Source organism: Rattus norvegicus, chromosome 18 (assembly GCF_036323735.1).
Source record: "Rattus norvegicus strain BN/NHsdMcwi chromosome 18, GRCr8, whole genome shotgun sequence".
In the NCBI taxonomy this organism is placed as follows: Eukaryota; Metazoa; Chordata; class Mammalia; order Rodentia; family Muridae; genus Rattus; species Rattus norvegicus.
Genome location: NC_086036.1, coordinates 27,789,828 through 27,813,516, shown reverse-complemented (window position 1 = coordinate 27,813,516; position 23,689 = coordinate 27,789,828). Strand labels below are relative to the sequence as shown.

Sequence of the window (23,689 nt, the reverse complement as noted above, 5' to 3'; positions counted from 1 at the left end):
TACTGGACAGCTTGATAAGAGAACACTGGGGGATAAGTACTGGGAGCAGTGTTATGATCCCTGCAGACCGTTAAGACACACTAAGCCAAAGAAGGAAGGGGGCACGGAGAGTTACCCAGGGGCAAACTGAGTAACACCTTATAGAGATACTGCGTAAGTGCTGGGGTACAAACTCACAGTAGGAAGTATTAAATGGGTTTAGGAATATGGCTAAGAAGTAAAGAGGGTCATAACATCCGCTGGGGACATGGGCAGTATCTGTGAGCAGTGGGCACCGTGCTTGACACTGGATGGCTAGTGCAGTCACTGAACTTGCACTCAAAAACTGGTTCAGGATGGTACTTCCCACTATGCTTCAGTGCCCCTCTCCACAGCGCCTCCAGCCTGTATCATTGTACCATTTTCAGTCAGAATTTAGATCCGATCTAGCCCTCAAGAGTTTCTGGCCCTGACCAGACCCTGACCATGATTTCCTAGCATGATGCGGTGGGGGGAAGATAGCAAAGGGGCTTGGGCGCTGCATATGAACAGAGGACAGAGCCTCCTTTTTCTGCTTCCCTCAGACATAGAGGGAAGTAAAGGCAGGTCAGCCTTTCATTCCCAGAAAAATAAGGAGCCCCCTCCTCAGCCCCTCCCACGAGGCTTTGGCCTCCTGGCCCAGCTTGCTGGCTGCTGGGCCGGGAGGGGTTGCCAGGCTCGGCCTCCTGCCCACTGCGGGGCGCCGGGGGAGGGCGGCGCGAGGCTCGAGATGCCGCGTTGCCATGGAGACGCTGCCGCATCCTGACTGCTCCTGGCAACGGGGTCCCGCAGCCAAGCAGGCGCTCGGCGGGGACCCCAGGGAGCGGGCGCGCCAGGCTGCCCACGGCGCCGCCAGACCCCCGGGACGCGAATCCGGCTCCCCCCAGACACCCCTCACTCCCGCTCCCAGGGGCACACACACGTACATGCGCGCCCCAGCTGCAACAGCCGAGGCGGAACTGCAGCCCAAGCCCTCCCTACAGCCCCCACTCATTAATTCAGCAAACATTTGCCGACCGTCTCAGTGCCAGGCGCGAGCTGGCCACTGCGGCTGCAGCGACGAGTCACACCGGGACGCCGCGCCGCCCCCGCCTCCATCTCACAGCCCGCAGGGGAGGCAGACACAGAAACACTGCGATCAATACTGTGACCCCAACAGCAGCCACAGTCGACTGTGTGTGTGCTAAACCCATCTCGAGCAAAGGTCGAGCAGGGTTTTTTTTGGGGGGGTGGGGCGGGGGATGTTTTGTTTCCGTGACCATTGGGAAACACCCACACCCCTCGCCCTTTTTTGTTTTTTCTTTAACAGATGAGGAAACTAAGGCCCAAGAGGGCCTGTTTATTCTCCAGAGGCCACACGGCAGAAACAGAACAGGCCTTCTAATTTGAACCTTAACCACTTCCGGGCACTATCACCGCTGTCTCTCCAGAGCATAACTGAAAAGGACCCGACTCAGCCTTGGGCCTTAGAGAAAATGGAAACCTACCAAGCCGAGCAAGAGACAAGCAGTCTGTACTGAAAGCACAGCTCTTGCAAAGCAGTGGAGGATTTCAGCTGAGAACAGACTGCAGGTTAGAGAGAGCAAGGACAGATGTAGTTAGGAAACCAAGCCTGAAGGGCTGGGAGTGTAGCTTAGTGGTAGGGCGTTGACCTAGCATTTGCAAGGCTTTGGATTAGATCTCCATGCTCCGCGGCCTGGAGTGGAGTGGGGCGGGCCCCTGTTAGCCAGGCCGAGGAAACTAGACTCCATTGCTAGCAGAGCTGGGAGTGTGTGAGCACAGGAGGGCATGCGCTGGCTGTTGCTCTGGCAACCACCTGGAAGGGGCAAAGCAGGAAGGGGACTAGAGAGCAAGCCTTGGCCTATCCTCCCAGCCAATTTCAATGAGAAAGGAAGGAAATATATGGCCTTCTTACTCTCCCAAGCAAACACCCTTCTGTCTTACTCAGGAACTTAGGGAATCACCCCAGAACTTCTAGTACAAGGTGGAGGGATCCCAGGGAATGCCAGGTCTCAGAGAAGGTGAGGGCAACACCCAGAAACATCCTCTAGAAGGACATGTGGAAATAACTAGGTTAGACCGCTATAAGTACTTCCAAAGAGGATGGATCTAGGGAATCAGAAACAGGGACGGTGTCTCTCATCCCTTCAAGAGATCAGAACCGAGTTCCTTGCAGCCCTTTCCTACCGTGATGAGTCCCGTCTGCCTCTGTCCAGCAGACCCTACGCAGTGCACCCCTCTGAAAGAGACATAGCACTCGGGGCCCCCAGCATCCCTCCTCCCAAAGTTAGCCTAATTTTTTCCCTTCCGTGGATTCAGGTCATTGCTCCCCGTCCTCGTCCTCTCTCCCAGGCGCCTCGGAATGTGACTAATTCCCTCCCTTCATTTACGGCTCCTGTTACCTGGGAGGTATTTATAGCTCTTCGGCCTGTCTCCCTCTCCTGCGACTCAGCTGCAACTCCCCCAGGCCGACTCTCCCCACTCGACCATCTTTGCCTCCCTTCTCAGGTCTGTCACCTCTTACCCAGCCTCCCACCTTGCAACCTCCCTGACAGGATAGAGTGGGGCTGGCTGCGAGGGGCCAGGGCCTTTTGGAAGACAGGGAGGCTATCTGCCAGACATATGCCCCTCCCTTCATGAGCACCCCCAGAAACCCGGGGGCCAGAGAAAGGTGACTGTCTCCTCTCTGTTACCTCAACATGCAGTCTGATACTAATACCAATAGCAAGCAACAATCACTGAGTGTTTACTACCAGCCATTATCATTAGTGCTACCCTTGGTTTGTAGAGAGGGAAGCCAAGCCTGGCAAAGGTCAGCTCCTCAGCTCTAAGTGACTTGCAGAGCAACCTCCCAGAGCTCTGCCTGCTATGCAGGAACACTGGCCCGAATGCAGGTTACGTGGGGCAGGAGCTGAGGTTCAACCAGGGTGCCTGACCAAAATCCACCTCACACTGTCCTGGCCCCCTGCCACCTCATTTGCCCTCGGATTGTCAGGAAACACCATCAGAGAAGCCACTGAGTTCCCAGACACTGCCACACCATGGCCCTGCTCCAGGCAGGAGTCACTGAGGATCAGAGATGGAGACATAGATCTTTAGTCAAGGGCAGAGAGAGTGGTTCTATGTCCATTGTAGGGGGCGGGGGCAGCAGAAAAGATGGAGGTGATTTCCTTTTTACAACTGCACCACGGCCCGAGACCCTTCACCAGGACAATTAAAAGCCTGAGAGGTAGACCTGCTCAACCACACCCAGAGTCTCTGACCAGAATTCTGACAATGTTGGTAAAGTGATTGTTGGAGGACGAAATAGAGCAGAGAGTTAAGTACAAATCCCAACGTTGTAATTAACAAGTCTCAACTTCCCCGTCTGTAAATGGGGAGGACATCACATCTCTTAAGAGAGGTGAGAATTCAGGACCTTGGGGGGTTTGTCACTACGTAAGGTTTATGTCATGCTAGAACTCAAATCCTGGGCTTTGTGCACGCCAGACAAGCATCTCCTAACTCAGCTGCACCCTACCCTCTTACTTGTTGCTTGGTTTTTGTTTTGGTTTTTTTTTTTTTTGTTTTTTGTTTTTTGTTTTTTTTTTTTTAAAAAGGGCAGGGGTTTGAAATAGAGTTCCTCTGTATAGACTGGCCTTAAACTCAGAGATTTGCCTGCCTCTGCCTCCAGAGTTCTGGGATTAAATGCATGTGTCTCTGTGCCCTGCTCAATATTTTTTTTTTAAATTTTAGATTTATTTTTAATTTATATCTGTGAGTGCTCCCCAATGCACTGCATGCATGCAGTACCCAAAAGAACCAAAAGAGGGCAATCTATCCTCCGAGACTTCGGAAGGATAACCCTAGAGTTACAAATTGTTATGAGTCACCCTGTGGGTACTGGGAATTAAACCTCGGTTCTCTGGAAAACTAGCCAGTGCTCTTAACCACTGGGCCGTCCTGTTTTGTTTTGTTTTGTTTTTGTTTTTTTGTGTTTGTTTGTTTGTTTGTTTGTTTGTTTGTTTTTTGAGATAGGTTTCACTATGCAGCCCATGCTGGCCTCAAGCTTTTGGAGAGCCTCCTTCCTTAGCTGGCATTTTGGGTGTGCACCACCACACGCAGCTGGTTTCCCTGTTCTGTTCAGTCTTCTCTCTCAGAGCTGAGCCCGGGCCTCTGCTACAGAGAATGAGCAGCCACTGCGGGGTGTAGACCCTTATTTCCACATTCCCACCTTGACCTCTATGGCTGTAGCACTACCATCACACACCCAGCCAAGCTCTGAGCTCCTATTTGAGGAAGCCACCCCTACATAGTGCCACAGAAGACAATTATGAGCCCTACCAAGGGGTGCCATATTGAATCCAGCAGAGCCTTTGTACACCCTTGTGCTACCTCTCACCATGAGGGAGCCTGTGACAAAATTCCCCAGTTATTCTGATGTCTGCACCTGGGATCCTGTGGCTCTGAGCCAGCCTTTCCTAGGGCCACAGCACACAGCAGTTCCAGGATTCATCCACCAAGCTGACCATGGGCTGACAGCAGCACAGCAGACACACTGGGTGGGGATGAGGCTGGGGGTAGCAGCCAGTGCAAGTAGACTGGCCACTGAGGTGATTAAACAGGGTGAAGTAGGCCGAGGTGATCTGGCCAGGCCTCCCCACCCTCCCCAGTAAAAGAGGAAATCCATCCCATTACAGGTAAAGGCTATGAACTGGGAGAGGTCTCACCAGTTGGCAGAGGTCTCACAACGCCCAGCAGGCAGATACAGGCAATACCTGCTTAGACGGCCATAGTTCCTGGTTCTCATACCGACTGACTAGCCAGAACCAGGTTTAAGTAGGCATAGAAGCAGTCAGTAGGCCTGCCCACACTGACTGGCTGAGAGAAAAGCCAGCATGGCAGGACATTAAGGACAGAACATCGAGAACAGAACAGCAGAAGGGAGCCTTGGGCTGTGGATCTCGGAAGGGCTGCATAATAGAGGCCTTGATCTTTAGCCCAGCTCTCCAGAGTTTCGCTGTGTGGCCTCGGACGTAAGCCTCTTTCTGAGCCTCAGTTTACCAAGACTTGTTTATGAAAACTCTGACCCCCACCATCTCCCTATCAGATCTGAGTAGGGCATCCTTGGGGACACCAACAGAAGAGACAAGTTTAGGGGTCCAAGAGAGTCTGTGCCCACACTGCTGCCGTTCTCTCCCCAGCCATGGGCACATAGGGTCCTCGATGGAGAAACACGGTGTATACAAATAATTAAACGGAAGAATTGGAGTGATTAGGGCAGATGATTATTGTCAAATTATGATTTATCTTGTAGTGGAATTAGTATTCCCCCAAAGGGCCCGGCGTGGCGCGGCGCCCGCCACGGCCCGTGATTAATCGCCGTCTCCAGAAGGTCACCTCCAGCCACTGCAGATTAACTCAGTGGGGAAACTTCTTTCCGTAATTCAAGCTGTTGTTCCCACAACCTGTCATCCGCCTTGGAAAAGGACGATTTCGTCAGGGAGCCCGGGGCGGGGGCCGGCCCGCTCCCCAGCCCCTCCCGGCTGCAGACATGATATATGGTGCGTCCCGACACGGGTGACCGCGAGGGGGGGCGGCGGCCGCCGTGGGGTAGGCAGCGGGAGGCAGGAGTGGGGGAAAGGTGGGGGGAAGCTCCAGCAAGTACAAGTAGGCTGTGAGGGGAGAGCGCGCGGGCGGTGGCAATTAGGAAGAAAATTGGATTTTTCAGCGTCCAGAGGCAGCTGCGATCTGCGGTGTGCAATGCAGTCAGTCGCCCCCCCCGCCCCCCCCCCGCTTCTAACACACAGGCACCCAGCTTCAGCAGGCAGAGACTCCCTAGGAGGGATCGAGAATTGGGGGCATCGGACCTCCATAAAGATCGGCGACACAGAGCCGGTCCTGAGCAGGGCAGAGAATTTTGCCTGTCCTCCCTCCTCTCTGTAGACTGTGCCACCTGGAGCATGAAATGCGAGCAGAGCAGGCGCAGGCTGGACTGAGGAGGCCCCTGCGTGGGCAGGCAAAACCTGGCAAGCCCGAGGCTGGGTACTGCAGAGCCCCCCAGCGGTCAGAAGGGATCTTTGGAGGGAGAACACCTCACCTGCACCCTAAAAGCAAGAATGCCTCCCAACAAGAGATGCTAACAAAGCCCAGAACCATGTGGCCTGGGGCTACTAGTCACCTGAGGCCTCTTAAGGGCAGCCTAACTCAGCTTGGCCATTGCCCTCTCCCTTCTGCATAAAGACTGTGTCTCCAACCTTCCCCTCACTCCAGCCTCTGCCCACCCTTGGTTCCCTGAGTAGAGAGACCTAGAAACAGAAGTCCTGCCTGCTCCCCTGCAAATGAGGCTGAAGCAGGATTCCCTCCAATTTCCTTTGAGGCACTGCCCTTTTGTGGTATAGGGTTAGAGCTGCCCTGCCGTCTGCTTATCCTCCCTACATCTAGAAACGCTAGCTGTGCACTTCTTCTTTAGGCCGCTAGCAAACATCCTGATCTGTGTTTCCTATCCCCCGCCAGCGGACTTCTATTCACACTTCTCTGTCCGGCTCATTTAATCCCACAGAAGAGAAGGTGCTCTGAGCTCATACTACACTCTGTACAGTAACCATGCTCTCTCTCCAGGCCTCCCCTACCACATCCAGCACGCTGGGCAAGCCTCCTACATTCACCTATTCGGTCCCTTAAAAGCCCACCCAGCCAATGGTCAGTGGGGACTCTGGGAACTATGTAGAGGACAGCAGGTGATGGGACATCACCTCCATCCGAATCTACCTCCACACTTGCCAGAGCCCTGAACTGAAGGCAGAGCAGAAGAGAGAGGTGGGACCCCTAGCGGGCAGCCCTGTCCTCAAAGCCTAGAGGCTCTAGATACGAACAGAAAACATGTGTTATGTATACTGTAGCTGGTCAGAAATTCTTGGGTCTGAGATATTTAGAGTTCTGAAGACCCAGCATTATTTGAGAGAGAAAAACCTATTTTCAAATATGGGAGTGGGGAACATCCCTCTCCCAAATAATTGGGACTCAATGTTGGCATTACCCTGGAGGAGAAAAGGGCTATCACCTTCTGCCTCTGATAACAGTGCCTTCAGAGTCTGACTGACAGTGACAAACACTTCTGTCTAGATTCTAAACACTGCACTTAACATTTAAGACACCCTGTGCTGCATCTGGGGCCAGCTGAAATCCTCTCTCCCCATTTTACAGATGAGCAGCACACTGAGCTGTGACAAGGTCCAAAGACAAAGTCTAGAAACGGGGGAGTGGGGGGGGGTTGGAGGGTGTGGCAGAGAGAGCCTAAGGAGATGATTCCAGGCTTGCTCCCCACTAAGCCTAATCTATGAAGGAACAGGAACCTCCATACAAGTGGCTCCAAAACCTTCACACCACCCCCAACCTGTCCCTAAACCCAGAGGAGGGTGAGAGGGAAGTGGTTTGGTTCGAGTCCTGTCCAGGCTCTGAATCCCTGGGCAGGTCAATTTTGTCTCTCTGCCTCTGTTTTCTCATCTGATGTGAAGATGTGGGTAGAACCTTGGTAAATAATACCCATGCTCTTTACCACCGAGCTGCCTGCCCACTGCATTCTGATTGTTTAAAACTGGTGTCAAGTAACCCTGGCTGGCCTCTCACAGCTGAGCCTTAGCCATAGATGTGCTGTGATTATAGGCCACCATTCCCGCTGTGGAACGCTTTTCTTTTCTTTTTATCGTGCTCATGAACCTCGCTAACCTCTGAGATTCCAGAATGCCACGGCTTCACTCTCTTCCAGGGGAAACTGAGTCAAGGGACCTCACCAGATGAACTATCCTGAAAACCAACTGGGATTCTAAGCCCCACCCCTTCCAGAACCCTCCCAGGGCTTCCTGCCAGTCCAACACAGCCCAAACACCTAACCAGCTAGTTCTTCCCGGTTTCTGAACTACAACCCGCCAGATTCTGCCTCCCAGCCTTTTGACCAAGCTGGTGCCTTGGCCTATAATGCGGCTTCTGGGCTTTCACGTTTGTTATCAAAACCTTGCAAGGCAACGCCTTCCAGGTCACTCCCTCCAGGCCGTCTCTATGCTCCCCCTGCTGCATTTCCACGCTGTCCAGCCACCCATCCTGGCTGTCTGAGCCCCTCCCGGAGCTGGAGCGGGACCAGCGGCTGGTGCCCGGAGCTAGGAAGCATTGCCCGCCCCGCGCCGCACTCCCGCCAGCGCCCGCCGCGGCCCGGCTTTGATCCCGCGGCCTCCGAGCCGCAAACCTGATTGGCATCGAATTACGGCGCGCGGCGGAGGGAGATAATGGCGGGAGGCGCGGCAGACATGAAAGAGGGGGGTACGCAGCGGCAGTCCAGGCCGTTGTTAATGACCCAATAAAAAGCAAGAGGGGGGAGAGAGAGCCCGCCCTCCATCCCCGCCCTCAGGACCGCGACCGGTGCACACAAAGCGGTCGCCGACTCGGAAATTACCGCGGCTCAGCGTAGCGCAGCGTGACCGGAGCGGGGGAGGCTCACCTGGCGGGGTGGGAGCCTGCGGCAGACCCGGCGCGCAGGCAGCCCGCGCCCTGCAACTGGTTTTGCCTTATGGGTTTTTCTCACTGATTATAAATCCTACACACACCGTGTTTCTTTTCTGTTCTTTTGGACACAAGATCTCAAGCACCCCAAGGTTGGTTTCGAACCGAGTTCCTCCAACCTCCACTTCCCAAATTCTGGAATTACAGGCATTTGCCACCATCTCCTGCTCTGTGTTTTGTTTTGTTTTGTTTTAACAGGAAACTAAAATATGATCCCCACCCCACATTACTGAGAGTTTCTGTTTTGGTTGTTGCTTATTTGGTTTTTTTATCCCCTTAATATTTTTGCCCAACCCAATCCAGATCCTCATACAGACATACCCCATGTATTTAGTCACTGTCACTAAACAGTTACATAGATAGGGAAGTTACACTGTCACAGATACAGACCACATGTCCCACACCTAAAGGCCCTTCGACAGTGTACACAACCTCAACCAGGCATAGATATAAACATGGAGACACGCCCAGAAGCAGGGCAGAGACACTCATGTCGCATGGGCCATGCAGCAAGGGGCACATTGAAATCTGCCAAGGAGCACAAACATGAATCCATGTATAAGGACACATCGAATGCACAGGGATATCCACGTACAAGCACTCTGCCTGGGACACACACAGTGACACACTCCCCCAGGGTCTGAGACTCTCAATATGCCCTCAAGGCATATTCCCAACTTCACATAGGTCCAAGTGTGGTCCACAACACTACAGAGATGAAGAGGTGTCCCTAGGCCGCAGAACACAGAAAGGGGTCTCCACCCTCTCTGCATGTGGCAATGAGAAGAGCTGTGTTTATCTGTGAGATTGGGTAGGTGACTTAAATTATCAGAATCCCAGTTTTAATCATCTGTAAATGGAGTTCTATTTCCCCTCCATGGGTATTGTCTGAGACTCACGAGCAGGTAGGAAACACTGATGAATATCATCACACACACACACACACACACACACGCACACATCAACATATTCATGGTCAGACACATACTGTTCTTGGCTCCCAACATCTTTACTGACAGAAAATCCCTCGTAAACAGTCCCTGAGTCCCTCATGCTGTGTTCTAGATGATCCTGTTCTGAGATGAGAACTTGGCCTGGCAGCTAGAGAAGGCAGGTCCCTAAGAAGGCAGGATGAGCTCTGTTGTGGAATCAGACTCTAATTCGAGGCCAGCTTGCTCTTCACAATGAGCTCCAGAACAGTCAAGGCTACATAGTAAGACCCTGTCTCAATAAACAAACAAACAAACAAACAAACAAACAAACAAACATCTGTGTCCGTGTCCGTGTGTGTGTGTGTGTGTGTGTGTGTGTGTGTGTGTGTGTGTTACCTAGGGAGGCCAGAAGAGGGCACTGAATCCCCTAGAGCTGGCCCAACAGGCTAAGCTGCCCCTGGTGTTGTATGTGCTGGGAACTGAACTCTGGTCCTCTGCAAGAACAACATGCACTCTTTTTTTTTTTTTTTTTTTTTTTGGTTCTTTTTTTTCCGGAGCTGGGGACCGAACCCAGGGCCTTGCGCTTCCTAGGCAAGTGCTCTACCACTGAGCTAAATCCCCAACCCCAACAACATGCACTCTTAACAGACAAGCCCTCTCTCCAACCCCTCAGTCCCACTTTTATTTTTCATTTTATTCCATGTGGATGAATGCTTTGCCTATATGCATGTCTGTGTCCCTTTCGTGTGCAGTGTCCTCAGAGACTAGAACAGAGTATCAGATCCTCTGGGACTAGAGTTACAAACAGACGTGAGCTGCCCTAGGGGTGCTAAGAATTGAACCTAGGTTCTCTGGAAAGCAGCCAGAGCTCTTAACGACTGAGCCATCTCTTCAGCCCCTGTTTTTTGTCGTTGTTTGGTTTGTGGTTGTTGTTTGAGACAGTTTCACAAGGCTCCAGCTGGCCGAGGCCGAAAATTTGATATGTAATCAAGAATGACCTTGAACTTCCTCTGGTCCTCCTGCCTGCAGTTAGAAGTCCATTTTCCCCGATGTCTCATTGTGTAGCTCACCAGGTCAGCGTCTAACTCAAGACCCTCCTACCTCAGGCTTGAGAGTGCTGAGACTACAAACATATCCTACACTGTACTGAGCCCCTAGCCCTGTCTTGAACCAGGTGTTTGCCCTTCAGCAAGGATTTGCCTCTCTGAGCTTTGGTTACCTTCACTGGCAAGTGGAGTAACAACAGCAGCACCCAACATGAGAGGCTTCAGCTGAAAGGATGGAATTTCTCTCTGCTGAGCTCTGGAGCCATAGCTAACAATATTAGCCCATGTTGGAATCGGAGGTGAAATATCAGGTGATACACACACACACACACACACACACACACACACACACACAGGGGTGGGGGTGGGGTGGAAGACATCAGTCTTCCTGCAATTCTTCAGGTGGATAAAGAGACTTTATGAGCCTAAACTTAGGACCTAATTAATTCAGTTAATCACAAGCCCAGTCACACTAGGCATGGGGACAGCTGAGAGAGGAGGTCACAATCTGCTCTCAGTTCCCCAAAAGGATGGAGGGCAGGAAATGAGGTTCTTAGAGACTTTCCCCTTCAAATTCAGGCTTTTCTATTCCCCCCACTAACCAAAGCCCACACTCCATTCCCAGCTTGCTGGTGAAGCCCCTTCTCATGTCTAAATCCAATTTCTCTGCGGCAGCTGAAGCAGCACAGGGGTTCTGCAGTCAGAGTCCTGTTTATTCCTAGCCAGGCAGGTTAGAAAGGCTGTGTGATTGGTCGGTCTTCAAATGGATGGACTGTGTGACACTGGGTTTGATGGTGGTAGTGGTGTGGGTGGATTGAGCCATAACTTCTGGAGGAAGTCGAGAATGAAAAAAGGGTCTGGTGGGAAAAAAAGGAAAAGGCTCCCTCCAAGGGACCTTTATGTGTGACCCTGTTAGTAGGGAGTGGCATGGCCCAAGACTCTGGCCAAGGCTATAGAGGGAGGGGACAGCCCACGCAGGCAGGGCCGCTGCGGAGTTATAAATCACCCCGGACTCAATTAGAGCCTGTGAAAGGTTGTGCACACCCAGCAGAAAGCGATGCTTGGCGGGCAGCCAGCTCCCTGAGGGGGGTGGGGGCAGTGCTAGTGTGTGCCTGTGTGTGTGCAATTGTGTGTGTCCCTACTGTGCAAATAAGCTTCTGTGTCCTTGTCTGTGTGTTGGCATGTATGTTTACTGGCTTGCGTCTGTCTGTTCAATACGTGGGTAGGGTGGTACACATGCATGTGGATTCCTGCATGTGCTATGTACTTATATGTCTTGTGTGACTGTCATGGGGTGGGTCTTTTATTGTACCTATTTGACCCCCACTGCTCTGTGTGTATATGTATCTATAGGATAGTTACCTGTCATTTGTACCTGTGTGCACCTGAGTATGACCATGCAAGTGGTCATTTCCTATTTGCCTCTACATGACTCCTGCCTATGGGCGCTCAAATATAAGTATGTGTGTCTGAGACTTCCATGAATGGGCCTGGATCTGTGCCAGGTAGTAAGTTGATTTTGGGGGTTGTTTGTTTAAAACAAGGTCTCTCTAGATAGCCCTGGCTATCCTCGAACTCACTATGCAAGCCAAGCTGGCCTCAAATTCTTGGAGATGTGCCTGCTTCTGCCTCCAGAGTTCTGGGATTAAAGGTATGGGTCACCACACATGGCTAGTAAGTTAAACTGAATGTATGGGATGGAGAGACAGACTGATCTTGGGAGAGGGAAGTTCTGAATTTAAAGGGAGGCAGAAGTGGAAAGAGACACAGACAGGTGGCATTCTGAGCAAAATAGTAATAGTAGTAGTAATAGTTAGTAGTAGTAATAGTAGTAGTAGTTAGTAGTAGTAATAGTAGTAGTAGTAGTTAGTAGTAGTAGTAGTAATAATAATAATAATAATAATAATAATAATAACAGCCAATGAAGGCTAACAGTGAAAGACTATGACAGATGGAGGAATTACTCCTTTTTTTTTTAAAGATTTATTTATTTATATAAGTACACTGTCGCTGTCTTCAGACACACCAGAAAAGGGCATCAGATCTCATTACAGATGGTTGTGAGCCACCATGTGGTTGGTGGGATTTGAACTCAGGACCTCTGGAAGAGCAGACAAAGCTCTTAACCACTGAGTCATCTTTCCAGCCCGAATTACTCCTTCTTAAGTGCAGTTTATAGGTCCTTCTGAGACTAATTACCTCTGTCTTCTGGATAGGGAGGCTTGACAGCAGCCTTGCCTTCCATGGTGGGCCATGGCCAGGAAGTATTCTTGAAGTCCATCCCTAATCTTAATGGAGTTGAGCAGCTGCATCTCCAAGATGTACCCCTGAATGCTCTCAGACCCACTAGGAAGTCTGCACCATTACAATACCCCCTTTACAGATGTGGAGACTGAGGCTTGCTCACTTGTTCTCAGCTAATAATTAGTAAGGACAGAGTCTGAACATGGGTCTGTCTAATTCCAAAGGACTCGTCACACTCATTACCACTGTCTCGGATTCCTGGGGGACACTGTTGGAGTATGATATGTAAGTGGATGTGTTCCCCGAGTTCCTGTGTTCACCAACACATTGTAAGTATCCAACATATTTATTTGTTGGAAGGATCTGGGGGCCTGTGACCCCCCCCCAAGGATAATTGCAGCCTCTGTTCCCCTCCCAGGAAGAAGGCGATGCCCTGGGCCCAGAGAAGTTTGAGGATGAGATTTTCTTGAATCCAGGATGGACTCTGCCTATACATCACACAACTCAGACACATGAATGTCCCTGTGGACCTACATTGTGTCCCAATTGTCTCACCTCTGCCTAAGCCATAGACAAAAAAAGATTTTCAATCCCTCCTATTTACTAAGTAATGAATGCCTGAGGCTCTGAGCAGGGTTTCCCATGGACAACATCTGGATAGGCAGGGTCCCCACATGGACAACATCTGGATAGGCAGGGTCCCCACACAAACAACATCTGGATAGGGAGGGTTGCCCACATGGACAACATCTGGACAGGGAGGGTTCCCCATGGACATCTGGATAGGCAGGGTCCCCATATGGACAACATCTGGATAGGCAGGGTCCCTACATGGACAACATCTGGACAGGGAGGGTTCCCCACATGGACAACATTTGGATAGGCAGGGTCCCTACATAGACAACATCTGGACAGGGAGGGTTCCCCACATGGACATTTGGATAGGCAGGGTCCCTACATAGACAACATCTGGATAGGCGTTATTCATTAGGAGTCAGTTAGAGGTCCCTGACTCAGTTTCCCCATTGCAATGGTATTCCTTTAAGGAGTGGGGGGAGTTGGATATGAGCTACTTAGTCCTTGGCCTCCTTGTACAACCTCAAGAACCCAACTTTGAACTGGAGAGATGGCTCAGCCATTAAGATCACTTACTGTTCTTACAGGAGATCTGACCTTGGTTCACAGCACCCACATCAGGTGGCTCACAAGCACTTGAAACTCAAGCTCCAGGAGATAAAATCTCTCTTCTGTCCTTGGCAGGCACATGCACTCGCGTGCACACACACACACACACACACACACACACACACACACACGCATATTCATACACACAAGAGAATGGAGCTAGAGAAATTGTTCAGTGTCACCAGCACTTGCTGCTCTTGGAGAGGCCCTGGGTTCAGCTCTCAGGATTTGCATGACTGTTTACAACTGGCTATAACTCTGATTCAAAGAGATTAGACACTCTCCGTGGCCTCTAAGGACACTAGGCACTGGAACGGTGCACATGGAAACATCCAGGCCAAATACCCATTGACATAAAAATAAATAAAATAGTTCTTGCTTGTTTGTTTATTTTGAGAGACATTTTCTCTATGTAATCCTGGCTTACCTGGAACTGGCTTAGTAGACCAGGCTAGCCTCAAACTCAGAGAGCTGCCTGCCTCTGCCTATGAAGTGCTGGGATTAAAGGCATTCTTTAGGGGTTGGAGGGCTTTTGCAGAGGAGTCAGCAATTCCCAGCAAACTATATGTCAGCTTACAACTCTCTGAACTTCACTTCCAAGACTTCTAATATTGTCACATAGACATACATGCAGACAAAACACCAATGAATGTAATATTTTTTAAGTTATAAAGGAATTCAGCACCACACCTGACCCAATAAAATCTTAAAAAGTAGACAAATAAATCTTAGGAAAAATTGAGAGAGGCTGGAGATGAGAAGGCTCAGCAGTTATGACCGCTTTTCAGAGGACCGTAAAGAAGCCATGAGATTAGTTCCTCACCCCCAGCACCACACTCACAACAGCCAGTGACTCCTGTGTCAAGGGATCTGAATCCCTCTTCTGGCCTCCAAAGTACCTACATGCATGTACACATATCTACACACAGACAGACACACAGAGCAATGAAAAAGGAAAGGCCTGGCTAGGTAGTGGAGATGTATGCCTTTAATCCCAGCATGCGGGAGGCAGAGGCAGGGAGATCTCTGTAAGTTCCAGGCTAGTCTGATCTACAGAGTGAGTTACAGGCTAGTCAGGGCTACACAGAGAAGCCCTATGTCCGAGAGAGAGAGAGAGAGAGAGAGAGAGAGAGGACAGAGAGAGAGAGAGAGACAGAGAGAGAGGGAGACAGAGAGAGACAGAGAGAGACAGAGAGAGACAGAGACAGAGAGACAGAGAGAGAGAGACAGAGAGAGAGACAGAGACAGAGAGAGACAGAGACAGAGAGAGACAGAGACAGAGAGAGACAGAGACAGAGAGAGACAGAGACAGAGAGAGAGACAGAGACAGAGAGAGACAGAGACAGAGAGACAGAGAGAGAGAGAGAGAACAAACAAAGTCTGTTAATATTTTTTTCGAAAGAACAAACTTTAACCTTAACCGTGGCTCTTACATCCCAGATCCAGAAGTCTGTCCTCCATTCAGGTAAATTGCAAACCTAGCAAGAGATATAGCCTCCATCTCTCCTGTTCCAGACCCTTAGGCCTGAAAGGGTTTCTCCTTCCTCAGCCTCTTCAAAAATTATTCACTAACCACAATCCCCTCAGTGACCATGTTCTGCTCCCAGAGTGGGAGCGCTTGCAGGGAAGTGGGCATGGGGATCCCAGGCCTCTCTCCAGGGCAGCTTCCAGAAGGTTCACCCAGCAAGGCCTCACATCTGGAACCATTTCAGGCAGGAGATGCAGGGAACCAAAGAGCTGCCCCTCCTTTGATGTTGGGGCTATGGAAAAAGGTCATGCCCTTTGGGGGGGAGGTCACAATGCATGGACTGTGTCCCTCCTGAAGCTAGGGAAGGCAGAATTAGAAAAGCAGGCTGAGACAGGGCTGGAGACTGGGTTGGGGGCAGGGCCTCCAGCCCATGAAGACACAGGCAAATGCAGAAGGATGTAGGTGGCCAGCACTGTTCTCCTCGGGAGGAAGGTATCCATGTTTCCTCTTGCTAAGTAAGCCTCAGTTCCTGGTTACTAAAACAGGGAAGATCTGTGGAGAGATTTTTTTTCTGTTTGATTGGTGGGTTTGGTTTTTGCAACAAGGTTTCTCGGTGTAACTGTCTGACCTAGAACACTGCACACTGGGCTGGCCTCAAACTCAAATCCATCTGCCTCTGACTCCTCTGTGCTAGGACTAAAGGTGTATGCCACCACACCCTCCTTTGTTTTATTCTGTAAAGAAATGTTCTTGCTGTGTTGCTGTGTAGTCCAGGCTGGCTTGGAATTCACTATGTAGTCCAGGACAGATTCAAACTCATGACAATTCTTCTGTCTCAGACTTTTGAGAACTAGGATTACAGATATGAGCCACTACACTTGTTCAAAGACGATGCTCCCAGGCAGGGTATGGCTCGTGACTTGGGAGTCCAGTATTGGGAGGTGGAGGCAGGAGATCAGGAAGGCGTTCAGGCCATCCTTGGCTAGAGAGTGTGCCGGAGGGGGGCGAGGCGGCGGCGGCGTGGGGGAGGGGGACAGTAAAATAGTCAATGGTAAAAGTACTTACCACCAATCTTGACAAGTTTAATTCCCAGAATCCACATGGTGAACGGAGAGGACTGACTCCTGCAAGTTGTTCCGTAACCTTTACATATGTACAATACACGAATGTGTACATAGAAAGAAATACATTTTGAAGATGATGTTTCCACACAGAGCCAGCCCATCCCAGTAAAACTCAGGACGAAACAGCAACTGCTACTATTGTCATTACTACCAATATTTTCTTTAAAAAAAAAAAAAAAGAGGGGTTGGGGATTTAGCTCAGTGGTAGAGCTCTTGCCTAGCAAGCGGAAGGCCCTGGGTTCGGTCCCCAGCTCCGAAAAAAAGGGGGGGAAAAAGACTTATCTATTTATTTTATTTATGTAGATGAGTACACTGTTGCTGTCTTCAGACACACCAGAAGAGAATATGGGATCCCATTACAGATGGTTATGTGGTCATGTGGGTGCTGGGAATTGAACTAAGAACCTCTGGAAGAGCAGTCAGTGCTCTTAACCTCTGAGCCATCTCTCCAACTCAACATTTTCTTTAAAACAAACAAACAAAGAAACCCAAACCTGTTTCTACCCCAAAGCTGCCATTCAGCTGTGGAGTCTAGAACACACTGGCATCAATGTGGAACCAAATATTGACCCATGGAGGAGGGCAGGATGGGAGGGCAGGCTGGATAGTTGAGATGAATTCCCACAGGAAGCAGAGAAGCTGCCCTTCAGACATGAGAGAGCCTGACAAAATAAGAGTGTGGGCTGGGGAGAAGGTGTTCCAGGGAGCAGACAAGCTTAACTAAGCCCTGGAGACAGAAGGGTGCCCTACAGGGCTGGCGGGGTGGGAGGTGGGGGTGGCGAGAGGGGGAAGCTATTGGTGTAAGGCACCAGGCCTAGCAGGGGAGGGGAAGAGCTCCAGTGAACCTGACTTAACTGGGGCGTTGAATGCAGCGGAGCCTAACGGCCCCTTCTAGGGTAGGACTCTGCCCTGAGGACTTCCCAGTCCATGCTCCCAGGACCCACAGGGGCACCCACTCCCACCTAGTCCCCCTATCCGGCTCGAAGAAATCAGGTGGCTGTTCCCTCATTTATTCTCCCCCCCCCCTTTTTTTCAGGAGACGATAATTATTCAGATCAGCCTGGTGATTTACTCGGCAATCAGAGCCGCTCGATGCGGTGGCCGCGGAGCCGAGACAGACTAGCATCGCCAAGGAGGATGAGACCGGGGGGCTCAGCCCCCTCCCTCCCCCTCGCCCGCCCGGCCTTTGTTCTCTTCGAGGTCTGCACCGGCGCTGCTGGCCCACAGTGTATGCGCCCAGCCGCTTGGACACAGCAGCGACCTCAGGGGCTGGAGAGCAAGTGTCCACACGCGTGTGCCTCGGGGAGGGACGTATGGGGGCACGTGCTGGATGAGCATGCTTGTATGTATAAAGGGAAGGCGATGGGGTATACCTGTGTATACCGCTGTCAGGTGTGCAATCGGGACTTGTACACCTGTTTGCCTACCAGGGCCTGGGCACAGCTGTCACTGCTGGCTCATTTAAAAGTGTGATGGACGGGTGACCAAATGGAAGTATTTTAGAAACATAGAGGGCAGGTTGAGGCTCCTGTGATGGCAACCGTCTGATAGACCCATGGATGGGGCCAGGCAAGGTTCTAGCATTTTCTGACTGCTTGTGCTCGGAACAAGCAGGCCCCAGGGGTGATTACCTCAGAGCCTCGGTCAGTAGTGGGGCCCAGGGGTCACATGACAGGGGTGCGGACCTGTTCAAAGACCGGTGGGTGTACACACGTGTTCAAAGGCGCGTGTGCATTTGTGTCCGCAGACCTTCGCCTCCTCCCGCCTGCGGGCGGGCGCGGTGACGGTGACCTCATTACCGCCTCCGCAAGGCCCCTTGAAATCCCTGCGCCTCCGCATTTGGCTGCTCTAAAGTGATGGGAACGGCCTGCGCTTCCTGATCAATCGCTTAAAATTCAGGGTCGGCTCGCTCGCGTTAGAGGGCTGCCTGCCAGCCCGGCGCAGCGCGCTCTGCCGCCTTCCCCCACCCCCTTGCTTTGGGATGGTGGTGGGGAGTCGCGATGCCGTCGTATTGGAAAACATCCCCGCGCTGGCTGGGGGGCCCGGTGGGGCCAGCGCTGGAAGCCGTTCCACTCGAGCAGATGGCTGTGAAACTTTGGCGGCGAGATAAATTGGGTCTGACGGCGTGAGGCCGGCACACAGATGGGCGGGATTCTCACGCCGGCCCCCACGTCCGGCCCGGCTTCGGGCAGGGGCCGGCGCCGCACAGAGCACACACACCCCCACCTCGGGTACCAGTCCGACCAACCGTGGGCTCCCTAGGGCCACCCACCCATCCCCCTGGGGCCTCCCTTGACCGAGGGCGCGCCCTCCGTCACCTTCCTTCCGGCCCCGGAGCTCAGGAGAGACGAGCCAGAGGGAGGGGCACCCCTAGCGCCCGCCCAGTCACCTCCGCCAAGCTGGCAGCTGGGCTTTCCCCCTCCTCTGCCATCCGCAGAGGCCTGAAGCGTGAAGGTTAACAGCTGGGGGGGAGGCTGCGTCTCCCTCTCTCACCCCCTCTTTGCTGCAGCCCCGCCCACCTGCCAGCCCTGGGGATGTCGTAAACAGGGCTGTGAGGTGTGTGTGCGCGGAGGGGGGCTGAAAGGAGGGAGAGAGAGGAAGCCAGACAAAGAAAGCGAAAATGTGCGAGAGGCGAGGAGAGACCAAAGCGTAGACCGAAGGACCTAGACAGGCAGAGAAATAGAGATGGAGGGTTAGACACAGAAACACCCACAGAGAGAAAGGATGGAAGAACCTCGGAGCTAGACCGAAACACACAATTGAAGTGTGAGGAAGGGGAAGGGTGGAGCAAAGGGACTAAATACGAACAGAGGTGCAAGCTGCACCGGCCTCGAAGTGCGGGCGACCCTGGAGGGTGGGGACGTACAGGGACTGGGGAGCAGGGCGGGACGCTGGGCTGCTCCAACCCTACCCTGAAGGCTGAGGTCCGGAGCCTGGGAGGGCCATTGCCCTTGGCCGCGCCCTAGATCTCCGCGTCATTTCCCCGCCTCGGTTTCCCCTGGAGTGTGGGGGTTGCCGGGGGGGGGGCGGGGGATGCTGCGCAGCTGTCGCTCTGCTGAAGAGCCCGCCCAGTCGAGCTGCCTCGTCCGCACATCAGTCCAGCCGGCAGATATCGATCCTTCCTAGCCAAGCTCGATACCCGCGGCCTGCAGCCCGCTGTGCGGCGGTCCTACAAAGGAGGAAGGGCTAGTTTTTCAGGACGCCTCCGTGGAGATTCGGTGCTAGAATGAACCGGGGAGGGAGGGCCATGGTCAGAGCGGAGCACTGGGTCCTGCGAATCTCTGTACAAGCCCACTAGGCAGGCCAGGCAGTCTGAGGCAGGGCATGGCCTGGGTGACCCCGGGCCCAGACTCCTTCAGGATGTGGAAGGCCAAAAGGGAGAGAGAGAGAAAAAAAATCTTCGTGGAGTTGATGGAGTTGAAGTTTTGTAAAGGGCGTGAAGGAGACAGCCAATCAGCAGGCCGTTTTTTACATGGCCTCTCCGATTGGTTCTCATAGTACCTCTTTAGAATGTTACTTTGAAATCTTAAGAAAAAATATAAGCCCCACCCAAGGGGAAGGAGGGAGACTCTGACACACCGCTCAAATTTCATATACGTTGCTACCCCCACCTCCACCCCCCACCCCACCCCCGCCAGGAGAACTCCAGCCATTCTCTGAAGGGAGGTGGGTCAACCCACAGATATGGATAACTAACATGAGATCCAAATGAACACAGAGAGGTACAGCTTGGCCATAACCCAGGAGACAGGTTGCACCCAGCATTCTTTAATATGCTCATTTCCTCCTCCAAATGGGGGCTGAGGCAGAACAGAAGTGTTGAGAAGAGGGGCTCGGTTCTGACAGGCTGTTAAAAGCCATCCAATGTCATTAAAGGGGCTGACCCGATGAGTAATCCTCTTGTTTGCTACAGGAACACTGCAAGCTTGCAAATACTACTGTTTCAGAGGTAGGCGGGTTGTTCTACAGCTTATCCTCAGGCCGGTCTGACCTGGAGATCGTGTTTCCCCTACGAGCCAGTCAGGCAGACATGAATGAATCCACGGGGCCCAGTGACAGACTGAAGCTCTTGGAACCTATAATAGGGGGTCTTGATAATGTACTCTTTCTGCATCCAATGCAGGCTCTGTTCAGCAGACCCCGAGTCACTCTTAGGGAGAGAGAGAAGCTGGGATATTGGCAGTTAAGCATGGAGAATCAATGTCCATCAGGATCTTCCCACATCTCCTTACTCAGGAGGAAAGGGAGCGGCGTGCCTTCCCCAAATCTCACCCATCTTTAGGATCCACGCTCCTCTGCCAGGAGCCTAGATGTTTCAAGACTCTGGGGTTGAAGAGCTGTCAATGCTGGAAGAGATTTGGGTCTATGGCTGAGGCTGAAGAAAAATCCCTCGATCATTTGTACTGGGGTGTAGATGGGTGAATTGACTCTTGAAGTACCCTATCCCATCCCAGCTCAAGTGGGAACCCATGTTACCAAAGCCTGAGAGCACGTGTGAGGGTTGTCCCTGTGTGTGTCCCTGTGATACATCTGACCTGCAGTCTTAGTCTACTGTGGGAAACACACCTTGTTTTCAAGCCTATGGACCAGTGTTCAAACACCTAAGAGATCTCATAACTTTGACCCTACAAAGTTCAACCTCCTAATGACCCAACCTGCTGTGTGATTCTAGACTCACGTCAACACATCTTTGGACCCTGAGTCCTCTATAAGGCTGTGTTCTCCTGAACCTACCATTCTCAGTGGAGTCAGCTGCAAAGAAACCCTAGAGCAGAGTGGATTGGTCCAAGTGGAGCCTGGGAGGCCCAGCTGGTTCAGCCTATAGACTGGAAGCTGGGGGGGGGGGGTTGGGGGGACAGCAAGATCACCAAATCCCACGGTTCTCACAAGCTCACATAATCCCATCCCCTTTCCTGCTTCCCTGCCCATATCATATAAAGCAGGGATGGTGCTACATAGAGAACAGGAAACTCTGTGTGTGTGTGTGTGTGTGTGTGTGTATGTGTGTGTGTGTGTGTGTGTGTGTGTGAGAGAGAGAGAGAGAGAGAGAGAGAGAGAGAGAGAGAGAGAGAGAGAGAGAGAATGAATCTGTGTACACAGGGAGGGTGTGAGAGTCTTCCCCTCACCCACTGCCTCTGCCACGGTGGCACTGTGAGAAGCTGAGATAATCCCTTGCCATCTGTCTTGTGTTGCTAACCGGCTCAGCCGGACAGCCACCCCAGCCGGCCGCAGCTCCACAGATGGGTGCAGGGGAGCACTGAATGGACTGACTTAACTCCGGGGACCAGACAGCAAGGATACTTGGTCCTCCTACCCCAGAATACCCCTACTGTAGAGAGGAGGAAAATAAAGTCAGAGGTGGGCTGGTCAGGATGGACACTGCTCCTGTTGTTGTCATCTGTGAGCTGCAGGTCGGCCATGACCCACCCAGAATGCAGTACGATGGATGGACGACCCGTGAGCTCACCCTTTTTTCACGTATACGCATCCAATGGGAGGAGTGTAGGAAGACAAGTCAGAGCTCTTGGTCCAGGCAAGGATGAACGAATCAATCTTAACTCTTCCTCAGTCTCCAGGCAGACCAGCACACAGGCCTTCATGTTAGTTTCCCAGAGCACAGAGCAGGAAGGTTCACAGGATGCTTAGTGGGTAGGACTGCAGGTACGGGCCCATCGTTCTGATCAGGAAGCAGGCTCAGTGAGGGAAGAGATTCCAAGTGGGGGAGCTGGAGGAGCACATCTCTAGGTCAGCCTCTGTAACTGCCCACCATAATAAAGTCTCTCTCCCCGTTGGTCGGTCGCAGCACCCACTCCCAGCCTGTGGCTCTGCCGCTCAATGGGCTCTGAGGTTCTGTTAGACTCACTAATCAGGCCCAGTAGTGATTCCAAAACACAGTCAGAGATGTTAGGACGTGCCAAGCAGGGCCTGAGGAAAGATTCAGCATTGTTGCTGTGTGGTCCGCATCTGCCCGCTCGCATAAACAGCATGCTTCCACACACCTCCACTCTCATTAGAAGCTGCACCTATACTCACGCAAACACATACTCACCGTCATATATACAGTTCCTATAAACACAGTCTCACAGATACACATGCTAACTCAGCCTCACAAGGCCTCTGGCCAACCTACAGGCCTCAACATTCACACCAAACACAGTCCTCCCCTGATCTCTAAACACTTGGGCCCCCCAACTCTTTAATGCTACCCACAAACCCTAGCAACTCTGTCTGTGAACACCTACTGCAGAAGTGTGTAGAGAAACATCTAGTAGATAGGATTCTTGTCTTTCCTGCCTGCCTGTAGAAAACACCCTCCCCAGGTCCCTAAGGCCTTGGGAGCTGCCTCATAGCCTCAATTCTGGAGAAGAGCCCCTACCTCCTACTCTTTTGGGCTCTCGGCCTTCCTAGGCCCAGGAAGATAAAAGGAACAGAATCATCTCTCTTGGGCTCTTTGGGCAGGAGATGAGACACACCTTGGGCAGTGATCTGAGTCCCGCAGAGCCATGGACTCCAGGACTTGGCACAGACATACTTCATCTACTCATCTGCCCAGTGCTCACACACTGTCACACACTGTCACTCACAGTTACATGCCTGTGCTGCTATTCTCAAATCACCCTCACCCTCACACGAGTCACTCTCCCATAGATAGTCACGCTTCACACGCACAGCCACATTCCCACAGCCACGCTGACAGGCGTGCTCTCACTCCTTCTCGCCCAGCTCCATTCCCACCATCCCATCCTACTGCAGTCATGGCCCCAGCTGAACAGGAGGCAGTTCTGGGCCCCTGAGGTCAGCAACTCCCCGGCAGAGGCTCTGAGGCCTGCATTGACAGTCTGGTATGCAGAGAGACAGGAAGAGATGTCGAAGAGGCCTAGAGGCTCCTGAATAATTCAGGGCAGTCATTGCTCTGGTGGCAGGGCCTGTCAGCTGCCGGGGATAAGTCAGTGGCTGGGTTAGTATGGAAAGATCCCTCCCAGGGCTGCAAGAGAAGTCTGCCCAGTTTGGAGGCTCATGAGACTCCACAGGATCTCCTGTACAAGCCTTCTCTCTTCATCTTCGTCAGGGCTAGCATTACTTTACAGGTGAGGAAACTGAGGCTTATGGTTGCAAAGTAGGAACCCCAGACCCCAT

At 52.1% G+C, this 23,689-nt stretch overlaps 2 long non-coding RNA genes across 2 annotated transcripts; one reads left to right on the top strand and one right to left on the bottom strand.

The window, feature by feature from the left end:
- The first annotated feature begins 774 nt into the window (after positions 1-774).
- LOC134483007 (uncharacterized) lies at positions 775-17,814 on the top strand. The gene is made up of 3 exons (XR_010059801.1): positions 775-1,222; positions 1,328-5,561; positions 17,589-17,814. It is a non-coding gene; the product is annotated as an uncharacterized LOC134483007 (long non-coding RNA).
- On the bottom strand, positions 5,264-5,997 carry LOC134483008 (uncharacterized). The gene is made up of 2 exons (XR_010059802.1): positions 5,868-5,997; positions 5,264-5,476 (listed from the first exon to the last, which is right to left on the bottom strand). It is a non-coding gene; the product is annotated as an uncharacterized LOC134483008 (long non-coding RNA).
- Positions 17,815-23,689: the final 5,875 nt, after the last annotated feature.